We start from the raw sequence: 6,118 nt of genomic DNA, 5'->3' as shown, positions 1-6,118 counted from the left end.
GCGCCCATCTACCTGACAGCTCAGGTAGGGCCTGATACCACCTCCAGCTCCCTCTGGAGTCCTGTCCTGGCCGCGTGTACTCCATACCTTGCAGCAGGCCATAAACCCAAAGGGTATATGCTCAGCTGGTCGTTACAGACAAACAAAAATTGTTGTTGTACTATCTTCATCGAAATTCTGCCTTCCCCGTGAAGGTCGGGTTTTTCCGACGAACGATTCGGGTGTTCCCGCTTAGACTCGGCCATTTCCGGCGGGTGATTCGGATGTTCCCGGTATAGGCTCTGGTCCAGACTCGGTCATTTCCGGCGGGTGATTCGGATGTTCCCGGTATAGGCTCTGGTCCAGACTCGGCCATTTCCGGCGGGTGATTCGGATGTTCCCGGGATAGGCTCTGTTCAGACTCGGCCATTTCCGGCGGGTGATTCGGATGTTCCCGGCGGGATTTTGGTGTAACCTCGGCTGTTTCCGGACGGGTTCGGTCGGGCTCTGTGGAGGCGGGGTGGGAAGGTCTCCGATTGCCTCCCCCTGTGTGATGTTTGACTTGCTGTGTTAACGGGAGCATTGGAGAGGCTGGTGAACGGCGGGACATGTCGGCTCTCCTCGGCTGCACAGGTAAAAGTTGCCTCCTTCCTCAGTCGGTGTCGATTCACGGCCCTTCTCCCTCCTCCCGGGTGTTACCTAGCCGCGGCCTGTAATATGGCCAAAGCCTGGGCCTCGAGTACAGACCCTGCCGCTTCTCAATCCCTCTCCCGTTCAGCAGGGCAATCATTTGAGGGATAAAGCATCGGGAGAACTGTGTGTCAAGCGGGGAATAAAAGGCAATGAACATGATCCAGTAATTCTTTAATAAACTTCCTTAATGAAAAGCAATGATTGGAGATTTTAAAGCGATTTAAATGTTTTTGGAAGGAGGTAATGTTGGAATTATTTGTATTTGGGTTATTTAAAACTTTAACTTCAATCAGAGCTGAAATTGAGAGGGAACAGATCGAATGTAAAGCTTGATAGTTGACCAAAATAAAAGTAGACATCGGGTTGGCTTCAGGGCTGGGACTAATTTTTCCGCCTTGATGTTGTTTACTGATAATGTATGACAAGATTGAGTAAAAACTGAAACTATGTACCTGGTCGGTATGTATGTTCATTATAATTAAACACGATGTAAATTGTTAGTTTTTCCAGAAAGATGTTTCCCTTAAGTTTTGATTTTAAAAATAATACAGATTTAAGTCTGGAGTAATTTATTGTTTTCACGGATACTCTCGTTGGCTCTGTGTTGTAACTTGGGGATTGAGTGTGTTTGTTGTTTGGTGGATGATCTGTAGCCTTGTTTATGTAAACAGCCATGAGTTTAAGAATTTTCCCTTCATTTGTTACAGTAGTTGATGTCCACTGCTGAGTTCCTACATCGTGTGTGTATTTTAGTAGTACCTTGGTTCAGAGTAGCATGCATCTCATTCAGAAGGTTGACTTGAGGATTTGCATTTATGTGTTGACATTCACCTGACATTTCAAGCATTTTGCAATCAATCTAATGCTTTAAGTGTAGTCAGTGTTGTACTGTAAGAAGTAACCAACATTGCAAGATGATTGTCTAAGGAATAATAATTATTCGTCAGGTAATTGGGCATAACTGCTCTTTGAAATAATTCCATGTATGCCTGACACATCACATGGGGGCTCAGTTTATAGCATCGTCTGAAGGCATTTGACAGTGTAGCACCCCCTCAATATTACAGTGGAGTGACAACCACTTTTTGTGCTCAAGTCCTGAAGTCAGACTTGAAGCTAGGAATTTCAAACTTTGAGGTGAGAGTGCTACCAGTTGCATTACAGATTACTCATAAGTGTTGCGTTGTTGCAGGTCCCATCATCTCAAGTGAGCTATTAAGCTCAGACTGGATTTATGTCAAAATCCTGAAATTTCCTCCAGCACAGTACTGTGGGTGGCCATAAGATAAAGGGTTTGGGACAAAAAACTGCAGATGCTGGAATCTAAAATAAACAGGCCGGAGGCTTGTAGAACACAGCAAGCCAGGCAGCATCAGGAGGTGGAGAAGTGTATGTTTCAGGTGTAACCCTTCTTCAGGACTGGGGATGGGTGTGGGGGAGTTGCACATAAACGGGGTGGTGATGGCAGGGTGGTGAAGTGGGGACAGGTGAAAACAGGTAGAGAATACGACCTGGTTGGTCAATGGGAGGAATTCATCCAATTGTGGCAAGGAGCAGTGGAAGAGATAAGGACGGGCTGGGAAGGGAGTTCAGGTATAGGGAGGGAGGTTATTTGAAATTGGAGAAACTCAATGTTGAGTTCTCCGGCTGGAGGCTGCCCAGGTGGAAGATGAGGTTTTGTTCCTCCAAAGGGAGCTGTGGTTTGTTGTGGCATGGAGGAGACCAAGGATGGTCATGTCGGAAAGGGAGTGAGAGGAGGAATTGAAATGGGCGGTGACTCGGAGGTCTGGGGGGTCAGCCCCTGCGGGCCTGGCTGTGATCCTCAGTGAACCGTTCCCTAAGTTTACATTCGGTCTCCCCGATGTAGAGAAAACCATATTGGGAGCTCCGGATACAGTAAACTAGGTTGGAGGAGAGGGTGGTGAACATCTGTCTCACCTGGAAGGACTGTTTGGGACCCTGGATGGAGGGGAGGTGAGGGGAGTGGTGAACTGGCAGGTTTTGCATCATTTCCAGTTGCAGGGGAAGGTACCTGGGGGTTCGGGGGTGTTGGTGAGGAAAATGGCGTGAACCAAGGACTGTTGAAAGGAGCGGTCATTGTGGAAGGCAGAGAGGGGTGGGGAGGGGAAGATGTTCTTGGTGGTGGGGTCTGATTGGAGTTGGCAGAAGTGTTTAAGGATGATGCATTGGATATGAAGACTGGTGGGGTGGTAGGTGAGGACAAAGGGTCCTTTTGTTGTGTTGCGAAGGGGGTGTTTAGAGCACTGCAACAGGGGTAAGATGGTATGGGCAGGGGTGAAATGTGGCATAATACAATTTGCCTAGGGGAGCCAAAGTTGTGGGGCAAAAAATCTGGGGAGGGGCAAATTTATTGTGGGGAAGTCTTTGGCCAGACAGTTTGTGGTGGGGAACAAAGCTACACTAGGTGGGGCAAAGATTCACCAGCCCAACTACCCAGCCCAACCTAATGCTTCGGAATGCTTCTGCCTCACTGACCTCCTTTTGCCCTACCTCGACTCCATCCTCTTCCCCCTTAGTACAGACACTTCCCACCGACATCCGCGATACCAACCACACCCTCCATCTCTTCAGCAACTTCCAGTTCCCCTGACCCCAACGCTTTATCTTCACTGTGAACATGCAGTCCTTATACACATTCGTATCCCACAAGGATGGCCTCCAGGCCCTCCGCTTCTTTCTCTCCATCCAGTCCCCCTCTTCCATCTCGCCGAACTAGTCCTCTGCCTCAATAACTTTTCCTTTAACTCCTCCCATTTCCTCCTAATCAAGGGTGTGGCCATGGGCACCCGGATGGGCTCCAGTCACACTTGCCCGTTTCTTGGCTATATCGAACAGTCCCGTTTCAGTACCTACACAGGCACTGTGCCCTACCTCTTCTGCCATTGCATTGGTGACTGTATCAGTGCAGCGTCCTGGACCCAGGCTGAACTGGAGCAGTTCATCAACTTCATCCACAATTTCCACCCTGCCCTCAAATTCACTTGGTCCATCTCTAACACCTCCCTCCCCTTTCTTGACCTCACCATTTACATCTCCGGTTTACTACAAACCTACAGACTCACATAACTACCTGGACTACACCACATCCCACCTGGTATACTGTAAGAACTCCATCCCGTTCTCCCAATTCCTCTGCCTTCATTGCATCTGCTTGGACAAGGAGATATTCCACTAGTTAGTGTCCCAGATGTCTGCCTATTTTGAACAAGGTGCTTTTCCTCCCTCTGTCATCCAGACACCCTCTGCTGCACTACCTCCATTCCACTGTTCTAAACCAATCCCCCGCCAATCGTTATCACTAAAACTATCAGTCATTTGTCTCTGTTTGAGGACCTTGTGAAGTCTTTCTGCTCTTTCATAATTGATCACTTGCCATTGGGGTTGATTAGCTTAGTCGGCTGGGTGGCTGGTTTGCAACGCAGAATAATGCCAATAACATAGGTTCAATTCCTGCACTGACTGAGGTTATCTTGAAGGGCTGTCCTTTTCAACCTCTTTCCCTTGCCTCAGGCATGGTGACCCTCAGGTTAAACCACTACCAGTTGTTGCTTTCTAATGAGAGAGCAGCCCTATGGTCTGGGAGGATTATGGTGACTTTATTTTACTTTTAATGTTGCCATTATGCCTTTAGCAGCTGTGCCTTTATCCCTCCCTAAACTGTCCTGCCTTTCTGCCCCTTTCTTAGAAAACTTAGAAATCATTTCAAAGCCTTCAAGGTTTTGTCTGATAATACTCCCGCAATGCATTGTGGGACATTTGATTTGATAAACAGCAAGATATAAATGTGAGTTGTGAACGTTTACTGCCATGTTTGCCTACAGAACAAGATTTAATCTTACTAGCTTAATGAACTGTTAGGGATAAATTAGCCTTGGAGGGGGAGTATAATGTAGGTTTATAAAAATAATACCTAGACCTTGGGTTAAGTTATGAGGGGGGATTACACAAGTTAGGAATGTTTTCTACAAAATGTATATGGTTAAGGAGTGACCTGGTCAAGCCTTCAAGCTTTTAACAGGAAAAGACAGTAGTTAAAGATAAACTGTCTTCACTGCTTGGGGATTCTATAACTCGGGGGCATACTCTGAGAATTAGGGCTAGGCACTTCAGGAGAGTTGCTCGTATGCACTTTTACACCCAAAGGTCAGTAGATGTCTTTAACAAATGGCAGTTGATACAGGACTAGTTGTTAATTTTAAATCTGAGATAGATGCATATTGGTAAGCAAAGGTATTAAGGGATGTAGGCCAAGGGCAGGAATGTGGAGTTGGGCTACAGATCAGCCATGATCTTGTTGAATGGTGGAAAATGTTTGAGGGGCTGAATGGCCTCCTGTTCCTATGAAACACTATGATACTGCAGTATATAAAAGATACTATATCACCTCAAGTTTTATAAAGTGTTATGATAAATGAAAATTTCATGCAATGTATATTGAACTATGAAACCATAATAGTGAAATCATAGATTTTGGGTTGCTCAGAATTAGAGAACATTGAGTTGTATATTATTGGATCCAATGTTGATATTGAAGAGATTAATAATTTTTAAAGTTAATTCTCGTGATGTGACATTGCTGTATACCATTTTGAGTGCCTTGCCAGGCCACTTTAGTGAGCAGTTAAAGGTCATAGAGATATACAGCATGGAAACAGACCCTTTGGTCCAACCTGTCCATGCTGACCAGATATCCCAACCCAATCTAGTCCCACCTGCCAGCACCCGGCCCATATCCCTCCAAACCCTTCCTATTCATACACCCATCCAAATGCCTCTTAAATGTTGCAGTTGTACCAGCCTCCACCACTTACTCTGGCAGCTCATTCCATACACGTACCACCCTCTGAGTGAAAAGGTTGCCCCTTAGGTCTCTTTTATATCTTTCCCCGCTTACCCTAAACCTATCCTCTAGTTCTGGACTCCCTGATCCCAGGGAAAAGACTTTGTCTATTTATCCTATCCATGCCCCTCAATTTTGTAAACCTCTATAACATCACCCCTCAGCCTCCAACACTGCAGGGAAAACAACCCCAGCCTGTTCAGCCTCTCCCTATAGCTCAAATCCTTCAACCCTGGCAACATCCTTGTAAATCTTTTCTGAACCCTTTCAAGTTTCACAACACCTGGAAGGAGACCAGAATTGCATGCAATATTTCAACAGTGGCCTCACCAATGTCCTGTACAGCCGCAACATGGCCTCCCAACTCCTGTACTCAATACTCTGACCAATAAAGGAAAGCATACCAAACATCTTCGCTATCCTATCTACCTGCGACTCCACTTTCAAGGAGCTATGAACCTGCACTCCAAGGTCTTTGTTCAGCAACACTCCCTAGGACCTTACCATTAAGTGTATAAATCCTGCTAAGATTTGCTTTCTCAAAATGCAGCACCTCACATATATCTGAATTAAACTCCATCTGCC

At 46.1% G+C, this 6,118-nt stretch overlaps 1 protein-coding gene across 19 annotated transcripts in view; it reads left to right on the top strand.

Annotated features, from left to right (window-relative positions):
• Positions 1-493: 493 nt before the first annotated feature.
• ralgapb (Ral GTPase activating protein non-catalytic subunit beta) overlaps positions 494-6,118 on the top strand; it is a 141,450-nt gene continuing 135,825 nt past the window's right edge. For 9 of the 19 annotated variants that reach the window (XM_043710953.1, XM_043710952.1, XM_043710950.1 and 6 more), the window contains exon 1: positions 494-612. The gene's annotated coding sequence lies outside the window, so the exon portion shown is untranslated. The remainder of the gene's footprint in view (positions 613-6,118) is intronic. The other 10 variants (XM_043710951.1, XM_043710961.1, XM_043710960.1 and 7 more) reach the window with 3 other exon arrangements.

Source organism: Chiloscyllium plagiosum, chromosome 20 (genome assembly GCF_004010195.1).
Source record: "Chiloscyllium plagiosum isolate BGI_BamShark_2017 chromosome 20, ASM401019v2, whole genome shotgun sequence".
Taxonomy (NCBI): Eukaryota; Metazoa; Chordata; class Chondrichthyes; order Orectolobiformes; family Hemiscylliidae; genus Chiloscyllium; species Chiloscyllium plagiosum.
This window is presented reverse-complemented; position numbering and strand designations above follow the sequence as displayed.